General features: G+C 38.3%; 1 long non-coding RNA gene across 1 annotated transcript; it reads right to left on the bottom strand.

Annotated features, from left to right (window-relative positions):
* Nucleotides 1–935: 935 nt before the first annotated feature.
* On the bottom strand, nt 936–10,075 carry LOC146406003 (uncharacterized). The gene is made up of 2 exons (XR_014839573.1): nt 9,871–10,075; nt 936–5,721 (listed from the first exon to the last, which is right to left on the bottom strand). It is a non-coding gene; the product is annotated as an uncharacterized LOC146406003 (long non-coding RNA).
* Between the last annotated feature and the right edge of the window lie 12,920 nt (nt 10,076–22,995).

Here is a 22,995-nt window from a genome sequence, read left to right as displayed (position 1 = left end):
TTCCAGTAGGAGCTCCATTTGCTTCCTTCGTGTCTCCATAGCTGGTTATTTTTAATCAACACACAGTTAAATTCATCCAGAATGGAGAGAGCATACTGATGGATCAAAGGTGTTCCCAGGGCATTGCCACCAATATGTCAACAGGAGAATTTACCTGGCCCAGGGGGCCCAACAGTCATTAAACAGGGTAGCAGTCTGGGGCGCCACTGAGCTCCACGGAATTATAGTTAACGTTGACCCTGGTAGGGTGGGTGAGGGTGGGTGCACCTCCTGCTGGTCAATAAATGAGGTAAATTTAATGGCAGCCTTTGAGGTGAACCAATGTTTTATTCCTTGGCCAAGAGTGAAAAACGCGGCTGGCTGGAGGGAGCGGAGGGTGATATTTAGGAGTGTGGAGAGGCAGGCAAAATGCTCGTAAAGAGCTTGGAAAATGCTTATAAACGTGGTTGAGAAGAGAGGAGGCATTGGAAACAAAAGCAGATTTTCCAAACCAAATCTCTGAGATGCAATTATATTCCTTTCTTTCTTTCTTTCTTTTTTTCTTTCTTTTTTCTTTTTTTTCTTTCTGGAGACACGTTCTGGTTGAACTGTGTGGTACAACTGCTAACAGCCTTTTGCCAGAAGGAGTCAAGTAAGCATGGCAAAGAAATGTTTTTCTCCTTTAGGGAATATTGACTTTTCTCTTTCCTGTGACTATTTTTTTTTTTTTAACCCTACCTGGAAGCAGTCATAGTTGTTATAATCACATTGAACTGGATGCATGAAAATGAATCGGCCTTGAAAGGGCTTAGCATTAGTAGCCCATGGTAAAGTCACTGTAGTCAACATAGAATAATTAAAGTTTTCTGAGTTTTGTCTTTTTTCCTTCACATTGTATTTGGTTAATTTCTTTGGATAGTCACAACGTTTGGCATTTAAATGAAAGATGTATCTGCTTTTACACTAAATCAAAGACATCTTTTTACTATGTTCAACAGAGCCTCAAAGTGAAAGGAACAGAATATAATTATAAACAAGAAAAAGTGGGACTGACACGATTAAGGCAAATATAATCTAACTGTAAATTGTCATGATTGAGAGTAGAATCTAATTCCCAGTGGTTCACGATACTTAAAATATAGTTATCTGTCTTTCCATAACAACAAACAACAAAAATGATTTTCTTTACTTTTTCATCTTAACTGACTTTTGACTCACAGAGTTTTCCCTGTAAATGATTTTTAAATTGAAGGAAAGGTATGGGAAAAGGCTCAATAAACTCCTAGTGCTTTCCCATTTAGGAAACACCAGAGCATACGTTCTCTGATATTTCTGGTAATTTAAATTAGTCATGTGCAAAGGAAACACTTGGCCTCTCTTAAACACTTAAATACTTCTTATTTTACTGGTCTGTTTCCTCACAATAATGAAAGTAGAAGTCCTTATTGTTTCTAAATCCTTCAATTTGGAACAGGCTAGGAGTTGATAATATTTATGCCAATAGAGCGTCTGATTAATGCTACTTAAATAAAATCTGCATAGTCCCTTAAGTCTCAAGAAAGCAGTGTGTTAAAGCTATAAAGTGACAGTAATGAGTTTTTGGATTGCTTTTCCCCCTGGTGAGCAGCAAACTGCGTTCTACTGGGGAAGGTTCCCAGAGTTGGCATTTTTATCTTCTAGGGCCACGTGGGGGAAGGTGCATGTAAAAGCCCCAGCCATCACCAGGGGGCGCCAAAGGACAGCACCTGTTTGCATAATAGGCTAAGGGGCACTGCAAAGAGTAGAAGAGAATTACCCTGAAGAGAAAAAAACCTCATACCTAGATCCACCTTGGGCCATGGAGGAGAAGCTTCTCATGATTTGTGCAAAGAGTCCACAGTCATTAAAGATAGAGGGATCATTTCACTCATCTGGAAAACCTCATTTTATAAACGGAGTCTACTGAGATCTAGAGAGGTGAAGGAACTTGTTCAAACACGCACTGGTGGACTTGGCAGAACTGGGACAGTACTGGGATCAGAACTGAAGTCTCCAGATTCTTCCTTCAGAACTTCTTCGGCTCCCCTGTGCTATCTCCCCACAATGAAAATGCTGCAAGAGAAGTTCACACACTGCATTTGACCTGTTTCCACTGTTCTTGGCAACACTTTGGTGGATGGAAAGTCATCTCCTTCCCTGGCCCTTCAGATTTTAAAGAAAAGACATTGGGAATTTCCCTCCCTACTCCTTCCTTAGAGATTCTTACAGAAGGGATCCGTGTTCTATTTTGGGAAACCGCATTCCTATTGGAGTGTGTTTTAGTCCTTTCCTCACTTTTTATCTCTACTTTTCCATTGAGGGCCAGCTGTAAGATTTTTCTTATTTCTGTAGTCAAGACTTTGTTGGCCTCTTGTCAAAACTAACAAAATCTCTCATGCCAAAAAATACATTAGGAACTAATATTTTCAAATATATTAAAATGTCTGTGTTATAATGCATGCTAAAAACCCATTTTCAACTGATACAGATCCAAACTCTCCAGATAAAACCTATGTTCTTGCCTTGTGATAGAGCCTCTGGTTTCTCCGTAAAGAACCGATTTCAGGCCCATATTACGCATCTGGGTGAAAAGCCCACCGCATCACATACATTAGAATTAGAATCATAAACTGAAACCTTTTAGAGCGTCTATTGATTTTAACGTGCCTGGTCCATAGGCGACTTCAGTGAGTCCACTTCTTCCTAATTTGACAGCTGCTCTGGAACGGCCAGAGCTTGGACTAATGAGGTTACAGCTGTCAGGGTTAATCAACAGATCCAAAAGTGAAGTAGGAATTGGGTAGCTGGTTTCAGTTAATTTGTGCAAATGTACAGATTGGGTGGGCCATATTTACACTGGTGACTCAAAACAAACTTTCAGGAATTGAGCCAAGTATGATCTCACCAGTTTTCTGCTCCCCTCTGGGGAGATAAGACACACATTACAGAAACAGGAGACGGAATACAAAAGAGTTCAGAGCCCCGAACTGCCCTTGCAAAGCCCATTTCTCTCCAGCGTATTTTCCTCTTAATCGAGAATCTAATTTAATTTCCAATACACGAGTCGGGCCATTCCTGAACAAGTTCTCAACCTGTCCGATGATTCAGCGTGGGCTTTGCGCGTCTTTCCCCCTTGCCATGGGGCTTTATGTAAGAGCTGCCCCTCCCCCGATCTGGGCGCTTATGAGAGCATCCAGCATGAGTCCGTGATCGCTGCACATCCATTTTGTTATGAAAACATCATTCTATTAATATAAATACAGGCTGCATTTGCCAGGGCTAACTAGAACAGGTGCAAAGTCTTCAGATGCTTGCTGGTACTGAGAAATGAAAAGGGTGGACAAACAGTTTTCTGTGGTAGCTCTGCTGGTGTCAATGTAACATTCATCTCTGTTGCATTCCTTGATGTTCATGGAAGGTAGCCCAGGAAACTCAACCCCACTAGCTTGCAGGGTGGAGAGGGAGGAAGGAGGAAGAGAACGATCGCGATGACATGGTCTCTAGGATTCGGTTTATGCAAATACTCTCTTCTTGATCTGGGGCTCACATGGGTTATGCATAGAGTGCCTCCTGTCAAATCTCCTGCTGCGATTTACAGGATACTGCCAACATAAATATTCTGCTGATGTCAAATTTAGAAAACAGCTTAAAGGCTCCTGATGTTTCTCTTCTTCCTTTTTTTAAAAAAATCTTATCCATGTGACTGCCACGGTGTTGCCAGTGGTTTCAAATTCACTTTGTAGTTTTCCAGGTGAGAGAAAGTCATTGCTGAAAGGCACATCTGGGCTCCTGTCCCTATCATTGGAATTATCTCAAGATTTCACTTGGTTTTAGGGAGTGAAAGCCTTAAATGCATGTGCTATTGCAGAATTGTCTTGATAAATAAACAATAAATATTCTATGTGATAGTTGTGGATCTTAAGTATGGGATTTTACACTTTTGGGGAGCCCATCTTCAGAAGCAAGTTCCTGAGTTTATGATTGTGTCTCACACACACACACACACACACTCACATGTAGTAGTTTGGGATTAATTGTTGCCAGTTCCATCGTGGTGGTCCCTCCCATGTTGTAGGCAGAATTCTAAGATGACCCCCAGGATTCTTGCTTCTTGGGGTACACATCCCATAAAATCTCCCCTCTTTGAGAATGGGTAAGACCTGTGAATGTGATGGCATAGCACCCCTGAGATTATCTTGCAGTTATATAGCAGAGGTGGAAACATTTTAAAGATGTGATTAAGGTCTCTAATCAGTTGACTTTGAGTGAATTAAAAGAGAGATTATTTTAGTGGTCCAACCCAATTAAGTGAGCCCTCTAAAAGAGGGACTAGGGCCCTCCCCGAGGTCAGAGACTGTCCTGCTGGCTTTGAAGGAGTCAGTTGTCATGTTCTGAGAGGGCCCATGAGAGGCCACATGGCAAGAACTACTGGGATCTGCAGGAGTTGTGATAGACCCTCAACTGCCACCTAGATATAAAACAAGGACCTCAGTCCTACAGCCAGCAAGGAAATGAATTCAGTCACAACCTTGTGAGCTCAAAAGAGGCTCTTGAGTACTAGACGGGCTCACAGCCCTGAATGACACCTTGATTTTGGCCTAGTGAGCCCTTGAACAGAGAAGCCAGTTCAATAACCTGTGAAATGATAAACTAGTGTCACTTTAAGCACCTAAGTTTATAGTAATTTGTTATGCAGCAATAGCAAACAAATACATCCCTGTTCAGTACAACTTGCATCTAGGCTCTGATCATACAGAACTGTCATCCTTAAGAAGGGGAAAAGTGTACCCACAGTACGCATGCCACAAATGACCTGCTACAAGGAACATCCAATTATAAATGGTGGCAGTGGTTTTTACATTCTTGTCAAACTTCTCATTTCCTTCTCTGCCTGAGGGTTAGTGGCTACTCTTTCATTTCTCAAAAGGGATGGGAGTTTGTTTGAATTCTGATTGAGGGCTTCAAAACACAACATCATAATCAAGATGCATTGTAGTTTTGTTATGGGATTAAATAATTATGCATGAGGATTCCCAGCTTTTTCTCTCTGCTGCCTTCCTGGAACAGTCTGACTTGTCACTGGGCTAATCTTTTGGCTTTATAATAAAGAACTAGAGGGAAAGGGAAAAGAAAGGATGACAGGAGGCACACAGGTCAGGGTTGGATATTTGTCTGGGGGACTTTGTTGTGGCAGAGATTGTCCTGACCATGAAATCGTGTGTCCCATATCCGTGGTCCAAGGAGCCTTGTTTAGTGTGTAGTTGATATTGATAAACAATTTTTAATTAACTGCATTAAACATAGATGGCAGGAAAAGAGGGGGGTAAAGAGGTATTCTGTGCTTGGCAAAGACTCTTACAGTATTACAAATTGAAATATATCACTGAAATCTTTTTGAAATGACTCTTGTGAACTGGACTCAGTTCTTTGAACTGTGACACCATCCAGAGTTTGGAGCACAGGGATCAAAGGCTTGTAAACATGAATTGGCACACGATCTTGAGTGCTTTTGATATTCTTGGCCTTGGACCTTATGGTCACCTTGATGTACAAGACGCAGGTCCTGCTTTAGTTCTTCTGATGCCCTGGGAGATGATACCAGATATGTCTTCACCTCTTGTAGTAAGGGTAGTAGAGGGCCCGATGCAGTCCACCCGCAGGTTCCAGCACCATTGGTAGGATGGGGTACCCAGGCTGTGGCCCAGGCATGTCCGACTTGTACTCCTGAGCAGAAGTAAAACAGAAGCACCATCCAACTTTTTCTTTACTACAATGAATTGTCGACACTCTCAGCCCTGATTTCATCTCACAGTTGACAAATCCAATTTAATTACTACTGTTCAGTATCATACACAGGAATGCAAAGATATTTTTTTTTCCCTTTGTGTGTGTGTGTGTGCATGTGTGTGTGTGTGTGTGTGTGTGTGTGTGCAGAAATTCCCAGGGCCAGGGATCAAACCCATGGCACAGCAGGGGGACAATGCTGACTCCTTAACCACTAGGCCACCAAGGAACTGTAGGAATGCAAAGCTTTAAAGAGAAAGGAGAAGCATGGTTTGTATTTCTAGTGATTTTTCTTCTTTCTTTTTTTTCTTTTTAAGGATGCACCTGTGGCATATGGAAGTTCCCAGGCTAGGGGTCTAATTGGAGCTGCAGCCTCTGACATATGCCACAGCCACAGCAACACCAGATCTGAGCTGAGTCTGCAAACTTTGTCACTGCTTGTGGCAATGCGGGATCCGTAACCCATTGAGTGAGGCCAGGGATTGAACCTGCGTCCTCACAGAGATTATGTCATGTTCTTAACCCGCTGGGCCACAATGGGAATTCTTCTAGTGCTGTTTAAGTAAATCACCAACATACAAATCTCGGGTATTGACAGATGAAAATGGAAATCCGCTTACTTTTTGTAGACTAAATGTTGGCAAAACTATAGCTGTGGGCCAAACCTAGCCAGTACCCTGCTTTTATAAATAAAGTTTTATTGGAACAGAGCCATGTTTATTTGGTAACATAGTACTTAATGCTGTTTCTCATGCTACAATGGCAGAAGTGAGGGGTTGAAACACAGACCATCCAGCAAAGCCTAAAACACTTCTACCAATTTCCTTAGAGGAAAGTTTGCCAACCCCTATTTTAGAAAGACTTCTCTTATTTTTGTTATCATGGAAAGCTATGGAAAAAAAATCTTTGTGGCAGGAGAGTTTGGTTACTTAGGAAGAGAAAATATTTATATGGGTCAATTTGGAACACATCTAGCTCTGAAAAAATCATTAGCAGGAACTGTGCTTTCTTATAATCAAGCTCAGTATTTTGCAAGCATCATTCTGTTCGATCCGATAATAGCTCTAAGTCCCACTATTCCCATTTTACAGATGAAAAAGCTGAAGCTGAGGAAGGAGAGGGAACTGGCAAAAGACGGTTACACTTGGGAAGCGCATCCATGTATCCACGTATGTCTGAGTCCAGAGCCTGGGATCTGATGATTGTAATATATCAAGATAAAAAATAACAGTACCTTCTAACCAAAAGAGGTAGAAAATCAAAACCAAAAAGAGAAGAAAATCTTTCTATTTTTAAGCCAAATGACTATTTGGGGATTGAAAAGGAGTGGTATAAAAACGGTGTAAAGGGATTTATCTTACCCACTAAACATACCCTTAATAATTTAACAGGTTTTCGGTATGTCTTGCCTGAAACTTCCTATTTTTGGTCCCCATCTTTGAGGAATAGAGCCATTCATTGATCCGATAAACACTGAGTATTTACTGTAACACGACACCTCACAGTGGTGGAAGACCATCCTCTCCTCCAGATGGAATGTTATTTACTCACATAAACTTTTATTTTTCACCCTCAGAACAAGGAGAAGATGGTGCTTGCCAAAGTGACACATTTGTGGGGCAAAAAACTTACAGTTAAAAAAGAGGGCTATTTTTCGAGGCTGCTTTAGTAAGACTCATATATTGAGGAGTCTCTAGCCTAACCTAGGAGGTCAATGTGAAGCCCTCCATATATGGTCCTAGAATTGAAGAGGACTGCATTGTCTGTGAATAAAGTAAGGCTCTCATTTCTAAGGTTTGGAAAACGTCTCCGAAGGTCATTGAAAACTGGGGATCAGGGAATATCAATTTTAATTTTTTTGCATTACAAGCTAGCAATTTCTCCCTGAAAATATGTGTAGAGCAGTAATTCTCAACTGGAGGTGTGGTGGGGGATGGTTCTGCTTCCCAGGGGATGTTTGAAAATGTCTGCAGACATTGTCACGACCCTGGGGAGAGTGTTACTGGCATCTAGTGTGTAGAGACGAGGGATGCTGGTAAATAAATATCCAACAATGCATAGCACTGCCCTCAACAAAGAATTATGCAACTCAAAATGTTAGTAGTGCAGAGTTGAGAAACTGGGGCTTAGAGGTTTTATTAGCTTCGCAGGCACTAGAACACTGGCCTGGTTTAGAAAGTCATGTAGGTAGAAGGAGAGATGAAGTCTAGCTTGCTTAGGAAGAAGCATATGTAACAGCATAATCTAGTCCACCCTGGAGTTAACTACTACCGACTTAGTTGTTGGCACAGAATGACTACTCAGATCCATCTGTTGTATTTTCTTTAATATCTTGGAATTTATCATTAGAATTTATGATCTTTCCTTAGGGCTGCTATAACAAAGTACTACAAATTGGGTGGCTGAAACAACAGAATTGTGTTGTCCCACAGTTCTGGAGGCTAAAAGTCCAAGATCCCAGTGTCAGCAGGGTTGGGTTCTAAGGAACCCAAGGGAGAGCCTGTTCTGTGCTGCTCTCTGAGTTTCTGGTCGTGTGCTGGTCATCTCTGGCGCGTGCTGCAAGATCCCGATCTCTGCCCTCACTTCCACATGGTGTTCTCCCTGTGTCTGTGTGTCTGTGTCCAATTTCCCCTTTTTAAAAGGACACTGGCCATACTGGATTCGAGTTCCCTCTAATGACCTTATTTTAATTAGATGACCTTTATAAAAGACTCGATTGCCACATACACCACATTCTGAGGCACTGGGAGTTAGGACACCAATCTCTCTTTTTCTGGGTACAACGCAACCCGTAGAGCATCATAGGCCAATACTATTTTAGAAATAGCCAGTTCAGCAGTCATGCATTTCCACAATTTCCTAAGTGTCCATTTTCTTTTCGAAAGAAAAAGCAGACATTCTGAAAGCTGAGTGGGAGAGATTTAAATGATCATTCCATTGTCAAGTGGTAAAACTGAGATGAATAGAAATTAGCGTTCAGTTCATTCATGGCACCTTTCTCTACCACAATAAGTAGTTTTTTTAACTCCTTGTAAACATTCAGCAATGTCTAGTATATAAGCAATGAGGAAGAGAAATTTGCTCACAAAAAAGTTGCATTTGTCCTGAAACTGAATCTGAGCAACTTTATGTGCACTTAAAGAGACAGTGTTGGGCAGATTTGCTTCCATTGTCATCTGTCCACGTCCCTAAATGGTTCCCCTGCAGCCTGTGGTCCCCTTTGGTGGTCAGTGGGAGGCTTAAACAAAAGAGCCCAATGTGCTCCCTGCAATCCTGCCACCCCGAAGTGACCAGCCCAAATTACCTGTGACCTTTCCCAGGAGTGTGAGCAGAAAAACTTTCTGGAAAGAGGGAGCGATAAAGAAATTTGGACTTCATTCTTTCATGGGTTTGCTCATAGGAATGTTTATTGGCGAGACACTAAGAATAAACCCAGTTATTGAAGAGGGAGCTGGGAAGTTGACAAGCATGGCTAAACCCAGCAGAGAAATTTGATGAGGAAATTAGATGCTGTGTAGATGGTGTTTAGTGATTAGTCTTCTGAAAGCCAGGATTATTATATAAGTAAGTGGGGGGAGGGCAGTATATTGTGTCCAACAGATTCCGTTTATACAGGTATTCTTCCAGCTAATTAGACCCATAATGCTGCATTCGTATATGAGTTTCTCACAAACCCTTTTCCATGGTGTGCATTAATGAGATGAAATGCCGAAGTAGCAGCTTGTTTGTTTCAAAAGCAGATCATAGCAAAAGGAATTAGGATTAATAAAAATGTACAGCCAAAGTCTACTCCTATTATAGGGTAAACCACACGTTTTAAACTTTATATGTCCATTGATATTTGGATTGGAGTGTACCTATGGCAACAAAGAAACCTGGTCCCACAAATATATAACACAGAGGAAGAGATACATTCAAAACCCTCTTTGAACGAGCATTTAAAAATCATATTCAGTGACTTCTATCCCAACCAGCACCGACTGCTCGTCTTTGCAACCTCCAACCCTCATATAATGGTTCATCCTGAAAGGCTTTTCTAATTTTGCTTTTATTCAACCGACCTAAAGAGACAATATGTAATGGGCTTACCTAGCACAGTACCTGGCACATAATAAGTGCTCAGTAAAGTGGGTCGTCCTCTCCTCATTTTAATTCCCATCTTCATTCTGGCTCACACTCCCGTGGTCACACTCAGAAAGCAGAGATGCCATGCGTTGGTGAGACATGGTGTAAAAACTTGCCTCTCGGCTGTGCACATGGTGTGACTGTGCTGGTGCTTTGCTCAGCACCCTCTGCACTTGTCGCATGCAGCCAGACCAGCTGCAGATTAAATGGCTTGTTTAAACTGTGGTAAACAAATTTTATATGTGGATTCTTTTGACAGCCATTATGACCCTTTTGTGGGAAAAATTCAACCTTAGTGAAGTAAAAATTCAAGTGTCTGAAAATGTGGTCCATGTTTCAGATTGTACAGACCAATTTTTTTTTTCTTTTGTCCAAAATTGGCGAGATGCAGGGAGAAAACACTTTCCTGCCTAATGTCAAGCATGAAACTAGCAAAACTACATTCTGGGGGTGTCTCTTAAAATCATTTCATTCTTGATTTTTAGGAATTATACTTTTCACCTGGCCTTATAGTCATTGCTTTAAATGACTCTTCCAGATTCCTGGGTTCCTCAATTCGTGGATTCTACCAACAGATCAAATATTTGAAAAAAATTCCAGAAAGTTCCACAAAGCAAAAATTAAATTCACCCATTCCAGGTAATTATTTATATGGCATTTACATTGTATTTACAATTACTTACTTAGCATTTACATAGTGTTAGGTATTATACATAATCTAGTGATGATTTATATTATACTACAGGAGATGTATAAGTTATATGCAAATACGGTGCCATTTTATATAAGGAATTGGAGCATCCATGGATTTTGGTACCTGTGGGTGTCCTGGAATCAGGGGATGGCTGTATTTGTTTGTGCTGATTATTATTTGTTTAAACCATATACTCGGAAAGTCACTCAGAAGGAATACACACTAGTAATGAATTAATATTCTGGAGCTTAATTAGCACGTAAGGACTATTTACTGAATCAATACTTGTTATAAGCAAGAAATACAACAGAGACTTCTCCAAGTTTTTCTGTGCTTAAATTGCTTACGATTGGCTTAGAAACCATTACTGGGTGGTAGATTACAAACAGATTTTTCTCTTCTTTCCTAACTACAACCCAGTGTTTTGTATATACAGTGAGAAATGAGGCACAAGCCAAAAAACAGGAAATTACTAATGCTGATGTTTCATTTAAACAAAGCTAACTTATTTAATATAGAGTATTCTTGGTGTATATTCTACATATTTTATGAATACATGCCACGTGTAATAATAATGGCACTTAGCTTGAACATATTGCAAAGAACTTGGCTTTTTACATATCTTTATTCATTTTTTCTTTAACAATTTGATGGGCAAAAATTATTTTTAATCCCATTTTACAGATTAGGAAATTGAGGACCAGAGAGCTTGAGTAATTTTTCTGAGATCGCAGAACCAATAAGTGGGAAAGCTGAGATTCAGACTCAGACTCCAGATCTCATGCTCTTCAACACTATATGAAAGAAGGAAAGAAAGAAGAGAGAAGGAAAGTAAGAGAGAAGAAAAGGAAGAGAGAGAAGGAACGAAGGAAGGAAGGAAGGAAGGAAGGAAGGATGGAAGGAAGGAAGGAAAGGCAGAAAGGAAGAAAAGAAGAGAAAAAGGGAGGGAGAAGGAGAAAGAAGAAGAAAGAAAAAAGAAAGAAAAGAAAAAGAGCTTGGAATGGAAGAAAGATCTCAAAGAACAGCCTCAAATCAACAAAGCTTTAGCTTCAAGAAATTAGAAAGAGAATTGTAATAAGCCCCAAACAAAGAAATTAACTAAAAAAAAATAAGAAATCAGTGAAATTGGAAGCGGAAGATAATAGAGGAAAACAACAGACCAGCTTGGACATGAAACTAGACAAAAGATTTGGGTTCTGTTAATGCTTTGCATTTAAATAATTGATTTTATTTTTTAATTCATAAGGTAGAAATTTTATTTTTAGATTCAATATAATATTAGCATTTGTACTAAACTATCATTTTGAGTCACTGTATTTATAAACACTTGGAAGTTTATACTATGAGTTTGACAGTTTATAATGAGAGTGATTTGTAGCCCAACAATTTCATATTTAAATAAAAAGCATGCATTTTGAATATGTATGAGAATTTTGTGCACATCCATTCTTCATTTCATGGTGGTTTCACCTATTGCTAAATTAATTGTTTTAGGCATAAAAATAGCGTTTTTTTCCTGAAGTGAACATCTTGCTTCACAAAAGAGGCGGAAGAAGTACAGTGCCATTGAATTCGTCACGAATGCTTGCTTTGTTTTTCTTGCAAACCCTGCCAAACCAAAAGTGTTTCAGGGGTTTATTTTACCTTTAAATGGAAGGACCAATTCCTCAGAGGGAAATTATATTTTGCACATTACAGTTAAAAATTATGTTTATCTTATTTTATTTTTGCAGCAGAAGGATTATGACAAAACAGTTTTCTCTTTGCAGTCGTTAGTTGCCAAGATAGCCTTGAAAATGGGTTGCTCATTTTCCTTTCTGAGGGCTGTTATTTCAAGTATGTTTTCCCTCTCCACGTTTTTTGCCAGCTGTGCAAATTTTTATAAAACAGCTTCAATATGAATCTTTTATGACTGTTCTTCAGTTATCTGAGTTATACTACGCACGAAAGGCATAAGAGATATTAGCCACTTTGGATACTGGCTCAGAGAGAGGACAGCATGCAGTCTACACAAAGGAAACTCAATCCTCTAACAGCTAATTAAAAAAGCATTACTTTCCACCAGGGCTGACCTCCAGCCATATAAAGGATAAAGATGGCTGTCTGTCAATCATGTTTACCTAACAAATTCTGGCACGGGATCATGATGAATGGACAGATCTAAAAAGGGACGATATTGCTCAGAACTCCTAGGTACTCTTAATACCACCTTTAAAGAGGCAGAAGACCTCATCAGTAATTTGAAACCCCTGCCTCAGTGCTAGGGATACACGAGGGCTAAATCTGCCGAGGACGGCAGATCCTGGATACAAGAAGGCAGGAGAAACATATTTCCACACTTGCAGGGATTTTGAAGTAAGTGTACTTAAGATATCGTAACGAGTTCATGTACCCTAAAGTTTTTATTCAGATATTTTTTAAGCCCTTTCAACCACTTAATTGAGAGTTACTCAAAGAACTACCAGTGGACTGATTACTTCTTTCCCATAGTTATCTCTAAATCAGCTAGCAGGAAGGAGTCCTTGAAATCATTTAGTCCATCCCTCTGCTTCCGGGAAGGCCAGAGATATCCTTTTCTCCTTCAGTCACATAAGTAACTAGGAGAAGGTGAGTCCATAATTTACTTTGCTGTGCTACTACAGAGACTGTAGGTTTTTATAGCCCAGATATTTCTCCTAAGTCTAAACTAAATTCTACCATTTTCTAAGTAGCTTCCATTTTGCCCTTTTTTTTTTTTTTTTGTCTTTCTAGGGCCATGCCCAAGGCATATGGAGGTTCCCAGGCTAGGGTTCAGATTGGAGCTGTAGCTGCTGGCCTACACCACAGCTCACAGCAACACTGGATCCTTAAACCACTGAGTGAGGCCAGGGATTCAACATGCATCCTCATGGATGCTAGTCAGATTCATTTCTGCTGAGCCATGATGAGAACTCCAATTTTGCCCTTCATTGAAAAAAAAAAAGGCAGCAAGGAGTTCCCACTGTGGCTCCATGTGTTAAGAACCTGACTAGTTTAGAATGGCCATCATTAATAAGTCCACAAATAGCAAATGCTGGAGGGGGTAAGGAGAAAAGGGAACTCTCCTGCACTGTTGGTGGGAATGTAAGCTGGTACAACCGCTATGGAGAACAGTATGGAGGTACCTTAGAAAATTGTACACAGCACTACCATATGACCCGGAAACCCCACTTTTGGGCATATATCCAGACAAAACTTTCCTTGAAAAAGACACATGCTCCTGTATGTTCATTGCAGCACTATTCACAATAGCCAAGACATAGCAACAACCCAAATGTCCACTGATAGATGATTGGATTAGGAAAGATGTGGTATATATACACAATGGAATACTACTCAGCTATAAAAAAGAATAAAGTAATGCCATTTGCAGAACTAGAGACTCTCATTCTGAGTGAAGTAAGTCAGAAAGAGAATGACAAATACCATATGATATCACTTATATCTGGAATCTGATATATGGTACAAATGAACCTTTCCACAGAAAAGAAAATCATGAATTTGAGAAATAGACTTGTAGTTGCCAAGGGGGAGGGGGAGGGAGTGGGATGGGTTGGGACCTTGGGGTGAATAGATGCAGACTATTGCCTTTGGAATGGATTTGCAATGAGATCCTGCTGTGTAGCACTGGGAACTATGTCTAGGCACTCATGATGGAGCATGAGAATGTGAGAAAAAAGAATATATACATATATGTGTAACTGGGTCAACATGCTGTACAGTAGAAAAAAATAAATAAATAAAAGGTAAAAAAGAAAAGAAAAGAACCTGGCCAGTATCTACGAGGATGTGGGTTCAATCCCTGGCCTTGTTTAGTGGGTTAAAGATCCGGCATTGCAACAAGCTGTGTGGCACAGGTCACAAATGCGGCTTGGATCCAGTGTTGCTGTGGTGTAAGCCTGTAGCTGCAGCTCTGATTCGACCCCTAGCCTAGGAACTTCCACAGGCCACAGGTGTGCTCCCCCCAAAAACAAGTTTAAAAAATGGCAGCAAATCTTTACAATCAGCCATAAAATATCCCTTCACAAGTTTCTACTATGGGGGCTACCTGGAAGAGAACCCTGGAAAGGAAAACGTTCATGCTAAGGAATAGTAGTTAGCCTTAATTTTATCTGTTAAAGGTATGGCTATCTCTCTGGGTTTTCTGACTTGTGTTTCTCAACACAGTCCTTATTATATCCAAACTTTCCTTATCATTCTTGCTAAGCTTACCTTTTCTGTTTTAATAGTAATTTTGGACCTTAATATGAAGGGTTGATTTTTCATCATTAATCATAATAATGGAGATAATAATACTTGTAATAAAGCACAGTGCCTGAGGCATAGGAAATATAAATGTGCTAGCTCTTCGGATGATTTTTACTTGCATTTTTGAGCTCCAGGTGCTTCATGCCAAGATGGCACGATGGCAAAGAATAATCTGGCCAAATATGTTAGTAGATCATCCTATGGTTCTTACTTCTTGGGGTTCTATTTATGCTTTTTGGATTTATTTTAATTTATTAGATTAATACCATAATCTATCATATCTCTTTTCTGTATCATCTTTTGTGCAGATTATTATTTTTCCTTTCTCCCCTGAATCAGATGGTAGATGTGAAAATACCTTATTTTGCATTTATCCCAATTAAATATTATGAATTTTTTCGGTTTTAAAATAAGTTCATTTTCCACATTTCCTTGGTTTGCATATATTCCTTGTAATATGTTTGTACTTTTTTTTTTTAAGGACAAGAGATAGTAGATAGCAGTGATTTTGATTCAGCCATTCCTTGGGGCTGATTGTGTAATCTCTCGGTGCTTCAGTTTATCATAAGCAATACCATTGTCATAAAGGTATTTTCTCATAGGATTGTTGTGAAGATTGCAAGAATTGATGCAATACTTAGGACAGTTTCTAATACATAATACACACTGTAAATATAGTTATTATCAAGAGCTAGCCATCTATTATTATTCATCAATAATATTGAAAATATCATTTGAAAGTCCAAGCAATTGATAAAATACAAAATTCTTTGAAAAATATTTCTATTTTTCTGCTGCATTGAGTTTGTCATATGTGTGTCTTTTTTTCTCCCCTCTGATTGATAGTCTTGCATAAGCAGTTATTCCATGGTCAGACACCCTCTCAGGTATATGTTCCTTCATAATTAGCAAAACTATATTATCCAGTTCTTGCAATGTGCTTATAGGACATATTTAAATAATTGTGTTTTAGAGTCAACTTATCAGACCTGTTTTCTTCTTCTAGCTTATTAGATTTGCAGTTCTGAGCAAAACATTTTCAGGCTAATTTGGTTAATTGATCTCATTCATTGCATTAAAATTTTACTTAACTCAGTGGTCTTGATTCTCATAAATAAATTTTAGGTGATGAGTTTTAATGTATTTTCCACCTTTTGTTTAAAATTTTAGTAGTCATGACCTCTTCTGTATCCATTCTGCTTTAACTGGAGGATGAATCAGTGGTTTTTTTGCCAATTTCTAATAAAAGATTATGTTGTAATTATCAAAATATTTTTATTGATGACTTTATAGCTCTTTTAAAAAATTCTTCCATATCTGTGAAGCCATTGTTTTATTGTGCAAGGAAGTGAAATGAAGGTATCAGGGAATTTGACATAGTAACGTGAATTCAGTGTCATCTTGGGGCTGTGTGTATGTGTGATTTCTTGCTACTCTGAAGAAGAGAAAGAGAATTTATATAATTTGTGACATATTAATGATGCCTTGTTAAAATACATCTGTAACTTGTAATATTTAATAGTGGTGAGAAAGTTTAATTTGCCCTTTCTTGTACTCATATTATAAAAAAAGAATATTTGAGTTGAGAGAAAGTGAAATGCTGAGCAGGGAATATTACATGGCTCCTTCTTTTTATTTGCTTTCCATGAGCTTTACCCTAAAATTCCTTTAAATGTCTGTCTTCATAACAGTTTTTGGCACTGTTATTTTTGGGTGACCTAATAAAGAATGCGAGACAAGAAAGAAGTCTGTGGGCTTGGGGCCCTGCAGACAAATATCTGCAATCAATCATAAAATTTATAACAGATACTAAAAGGAGAAGCGATTTTACAGAAAAAGGATCTAGAATGGCATAATGTCATCATAGGAAAAGACTCTAATTTAATTCCAGTGTACTCTAGAAGTGTAACGAATATTTCTTTTCATCTACATTAAAATATTATGCTAAAGGGCTATAAAAATCAAGGCATCAAAGCATGTAATTTAAAGTGCTTGGCTTCAATACGATGTCACTCCCTTGAAATGGGTAAGAAACATAGCTGTCTCCTACACAAAATTTCATGATAGAATTTGTTTAACCTCACAATGTCCATGGTAGAAGACATTTTGAATTGTTCAATCGGTGACTTGTAGACATAAAAATACAGAGATTTCTTTCCATACCACGCAGCTCCCTGTGGGATATGACCATCCAACAACATTTTGGAGGATATGGGGAAAGAGTGGCCCAGTTGTCCGGGTTAAACTTCCAAAAAGGAGAAATACAATATGGCAGAAAATAAACTGGATATTAGGCACTCCATAAGCTGGCCATATAGGCATATGTAATGCATTCCATGAAAAATGTCAAATGAATATTTCAGTTGAGCCATCAAGACAATGTCACAATTCAAAGAGAGCTGTGAGAGTATGAAACAGCATTTCTGCTTTTTATTTTATGGAAAATTCCAAACATTGACAGAAGTGGGTAGACTAGTATAATGAACCCTTAGTATCTACCACTTGGCTTCAGCACATGGCCAGTCTTCCTTCATCTCTAACTACTTGAACAGACTACAGACATCATAGTACCTCATTTTTAAATACCTCTTGCTAACATATAAGGACACTTTGATATTTAACATTGCCACAATACCACCATCCCTCTGAAAATTACTTTATTTCCTTAATACCATCAAATATCCAGTCAACGCATATGTTTCTCTGATGGTCTCATAATTTTTTTTATAGATAGCATGTTTGAATTAGGGTCCGAATTTCATGAATCGTATTTGCTTGATATGAATCCTCAGTCCTTTTTAATTTATAGGTTTCCCCAACTTCTTATTTTCCTCTTTTGTAATTACTTGTTGAGAAAACTGGGATATTTGCCCTAGAGTTTCCCACATTCTACACTTTGCTGATTTTGACCTTGTTTAATAAGTTCTTCTGTTCTCGGAAACTGACAATAAGGTTTAAAGGCTTGAGTAACACCATATCTCCAAAGAAGATGGCCCCAGACTAATCCTCTTAACTCTTCACTCACAGAGGGTAGAAAGAGTTAAGAGTTGGAAATGGGAGCCAGTGTTTGAAGAGAGGAGTTGGTATGCTTTATGTCCTTTTCACCTCCAATCAAGAGAAACGGACCTTCATGAGACTACTCTGAGAGCTTAATACAAGTTGTTCCCCTCACCCCCTGCATTTAGTCAGTGTTTGGATCCTGCCTTAAAATCTTAAAGATCAGTAAGGGAAGACTAGCTTCTCGGAGGCTGAGCCAAGGAGAGCTGGCTGTGTTGAGATTTGCACTCCTAAAATTTGTTAGACTAGAGGATGTATGAGATCACCTTGTGGACCCTAAGTGTCAGAAGGTGGCACAGGATTAGTTTAGATTCTAACGAGAAGGCTATCAGGGAGAAGGCACTGGATGCCCACAGACAGAAGGAGCAAGAGACTGGCCATAATACAGGTGGATTTGCCCTTGATAACAGAATGTGTAGGAGGCATCTGAAGACTTGGATGTGCTCTGGTTTTTAGGTTTTAATTTCTCCCAAGAACCAAGGAAAATTCCTAGGAGTGTGAGTCAGATCCTGTTTTCTGTCACTGTTCGGTTGAGAGGAGCCGATGGATTGGGGAGGCAAAGTCAAATCTTGGTGATTGGAACACATAGGAAGAAAGACAAAAGTTACAAGAAATGGACTCTTTGCTTAAATGCTTTCAAGATAACCACACATGATGATGGTGTCCAAGACTGTCAGCATTTTCACCTCAGCTTCCTCCAGTCCTCATGGCTATTACAATGGCTTTTGCTCCGTTTTCTTAAAAAAAACCTTAGGTTACACCTAGCGCAGACCATTGGTACTTATTGTTGGCTTGCTAAGAAACATTTTCTAAAGATCTTTGCATGGTCACTTCTAATCATTTGGGAGAGATTTCGACTCAGAAGACTATTTTTTAAAAGGCCCTTAAAATAACAATCTACAGTGGCTCCCTCCCCCGTCCACAGTCAACATCTAGCCCGTTAATGTACATTGCTTTCTTCATAGCACTTGTCAATACTGGAACTTACTGTCTGTTCTTTGGTTCATCCCACCCCAGTTCTAACTGGAGGATGTCCATTATGGACAGGAACTTTTTCCTACTTCACCGACAGCTATTACAACACATCTGGCATAAATAGTTGCTCAAAAAAGTATCTGTTAACTGCTTTACTCTTCTTTTAATCATGTCTGAATTTAATCTTAATTATTGGCATCACTTTAGAAGTACTTTGCCAAAGGTATTTCATGACCGTCAAACTGAACTCTTGTATTCTTTGGAAGGAAAGGATATACAAGTTTCTTAAGTGATTTTTTAAAATTTAATTTCAATTACCCTAAAACAGCTCTTAGAATTTCAAAAACTGAAGATAAAGCCAAGTTTCTCACTTCACAAATGAAAGAGCTCAGAGAGGATAAACTGTTTTATCCAAAGGAATGGAAAAATCTATCAGAATATAGTTCTTAAATCAAATGAGCTGCTATTTCTTTTATTTGTATTAAATGTGTTCTGTTAATTAGATCATAAGCTTGTTGTTGATTCAGTGATTTGTACTTCTAACTAAATTTCTACTGCTTCTATTCTAGTGCTGGTACATATAGGGTGTTCAAAAAATACAAATTGCTCAATTGATTGATTGGAATATCAGAAAATCTTTCAAAACAATATCAAGAAAAATTAAATTACAAAAAATGTAATATTATCCAAGTCCCTCCTTCCAACATTTAAATATTATTATAATGATAATTATTTCAAGTAAAATAACATGTTATAACAGAACTGTCTTTACATGAGTGTGTAAAGCCAAGGCATTGAAGAAAATCTTTACCCAGAGTTTTGTTTGCTGTTTGAGCCTTGGTTTGTACATTTGGAGAAATAAAGGAAAATAAATCAATATTAGTTTGGAAAATTATTTTTATTAAAGGATGTATAAAACAGCAAATATCTAAATAATTCTTTATCAATGATGAATTTAATGGAATTAGTATTAGGCTCAGGGTTGATTTGCAGACTAGATCTATCATGAAATTGTGGTGTGATACTGGGCTTACAGCAGCTCTACGTGATTTTAGTTTTTTATCTCTACTATTTCTCTGCAGAGCTTAGTGGGTAAAATAAGATAATAAAAGGAAAAGCATTTTTGAAATGATAGGTGTATTGATACAGAAGATTCTTTGTGACTATGTGGATTTTTCTGCTTAGCAGCAGAAAAGAAAATGACATGCTTCAGCAACAATTAACTATTTAGAATCATACATCTCAGGGAGAAATGAAAACTCTAAGTCCTTCTCTATGTTCAAGTGTCTTTTGCAAGTTTCCTGAAGTTGAAAGGTGTGCTTGGTGATACTCTTGATGCCTTTAGATGGTACATGAGTGAATGTTCCTAAGCTATGTGCTTATTTTAAAGTGTGTTAGGAAAAAATAAAACACCAAGTTGTCAAACCTTTACTCTGACAAGTATTATTGCTTTTGACAGGATTTATTTAAGCAAAAAAGTGATCATTTTAATCTAAAATATTAAGACATGGTACATAAACATAGGGAATAAATGATATAAGTTTTTTAACCGACTAAAGCTTGGGAAATGCTTTCCTAAAACCATCTGTGAAGAAGAGTGGTCACTTGACCTCTGTTTGACAAACCATCTAGAGATGAAAAATTCTCTGCTGGACCAGGAAACTTACTTCATGTTTGGAAACTTCTGAATATCTCATATCTTGCTCTTATCAGTGCAAAATCCATTTCATTGCTGTCCTCCAACATTTGATGTCAGTTCTGCAAATGAGGACACTAGAACAAGGCTAATTGCTGTCCTTCACCAGTCCTTAGTCCTCCACCTCCCTGCCCACCTAAAATGTCAGGAACTAAAGGGGGCCACATAGTGGGGCTTTAATAATACGGGTTGCTAAAACTGTCATGGTTTCGGTTCCCAGATTCTCTCTAGACCTTTTAATATATTTTGATTTGGGCCAATTTTTTGTGGACTAGTAATTTCAAGTGTTAACAATTTTTTTTAATTGGAAGAGTATTTCAGGCTCTCACTTTGCACTTTGCATGATCATATTATCATGTTAGTGAAGCTTTTCTTGACCACCTTATTTTAAATGTATCCTCTCTTTTGTTTAGCAATGCTGTTTCTCTTCCTTGCTTTTTTTTCTGCAGCGCTTATTCCCTTTTGATATGCTATTCATTTTGCTCATTTATTGTATAGATCTTTTCACACTAAAATATAACCTTCCCACAATGGCAGATATTTTTTCTTTTATTCATTGCTGTGGTTCCAGAAAGCCCAAAGTACTTGGAACACAATAAGTGCTCAAATATTTGTTGAATTTTCATTTAATTACCCCATGATGCTTTATTTTCTTTGTCTCTAGATTATTTCTCCCTCTTAGTTTTCTGTTATCTTAAAACTGAGATTAATCCATAAATACAGTTTATTCCCAGATTACATTTTTCCAATATACTTTCTCTGGGCTTCCTTTTGGACTTGCTTCTGTTTGCTACAACCTGAATCTCTTCATTTTTCATCATTCTAATTACTAAAACAGACAGTTCAAAATGAATTCTGTAAATTGGCTTTTTAATTTTTTTTTTTTTTTTTTTTGCCTTTTTAGGGCCACATCTGCAGCATATGGAAGTTCCTTGGCTAAGGGTCAAATCAGAGCTACAACTGCCTGCCTACATCACAGCCACAGTAACACATAAATTGACCTTTTTAGATTCCACCCATAGACCCCACAGCTATGGCTCAGGATTCAAACTGTGGTTCCCCAGCACTCTCTGCACTCTCTCCCTTGACTGAGGCAAATACCTAATCTAGCCAGGTGTTAAAATAACTGCTCTAGTGTTATAAGATCTGCACATGTGATCTGAGTTGAATATCAAAGATTTTCAAAATGCATTTTTGTGTGTTATTCTAACCTGCTTCTAGTTAATTCCTCTTTCCTTTTCAACATTTTCTCTTCCTCTCTCTCTCTCTCTCTTCTTTTCAGGGCTGCGCCCACAGCGTATGGAATTTCCCACGTTAGGGATTGAATTGGAGCTACAGCTGCTGGTCTACGCCACAGCCACAGCAATGCCAGATCCAAGCCACGTCTGCAACCTACACCACAGCTCATGTCAATGCCAGATCCTTAACCCACTGAGTGAGGCCAAGGATCAAATCCACATCCTCATGGATACTAGTCAGGTTTGTTTCCACTTGGCCACAGCAGGAACTCCTCTTTTTAAATATTCTTGATCTCATGTAATGACTAGCTGCATCCTAGTCCTTATAAAAGATGACCATCCCTTGTCAATTCTATTTCTGAAAGATCTCTTGAATGTGTGTCTTTCTCTGAATTCCCACATATGCTCTTTTAGTTATATTTCTCTAGACCTAAACTCTCACATTAATATATAGTATATGCTTCTATCAGAATGTCTTTTAAAAGTACAAATGCAACCGGATCAATTTTCTCTTCAAAATCCTACCAAGATCCTAGGGAGTTCGGTAAGACAGGAAAAATAAATAAAATTTGAAAACATTTGAACAAAGAAGGAAAACATACATCACAAGATTGTGGTGCAAACAGAATCCAAAGCATCTGCAAATAATCTAATAGAATAAGTAAATTTAAGGTAAATATGCAAAATCAATTATTTTAATCTATTAGCAACAAACAATAAAAATTCTACAACAAAATAATCCCATTAATAGCAGCATCAAAAGTTAAGTATTTAAGAACACATTCAATAAAAGATATGTTATATCTCTACACTGAAAATTATAATACATATTAGTCAATGTTAAACAAGTGTTTATCAAATTAACACCAAATACTTGTGTCTAGAAAATATTCTCCAGTCACTTTTGGAGATGTTACACATACTTAAACCAAAGTAGAAACACAAAAAGTGGTGTCAACTTACATGGAGATACAAATGTGCTTCGGTCACCCTCAGCAAAATAGATTCTTATACTCTTGTAGAGATTGCAAATAATTTAAAAAATATCTTAGCGACAGTCCACTCATTAAATTTTCTTTTATTTTATCTCCATGAATAGTGAGTGCCCAAAGAAATAAAGCTGAGGACAGGGCACATTTCTCAACATTTGAGTACATGTGTGG

This window comes from Sus scrofa, chromosome 1, assembly GCF_054392235.1.
Source record: "Sus scrofa isolate SSC_HxYL_T2T_F1_AM1 chromosome 1, Sscrofa_HxYL_maternal_Yorkshire_Landrace_v2.0, whole genome shotgun sequence".
Taxonomy (NCBI): Eukaryota; Metazoa; Chordata; class Mammalia; order Artiodactyla; family Suidae; genus Sus; species Sus scrofa.
This window is presented reverse-complemented; position numbering and strand designations above follow the sequence as displayed.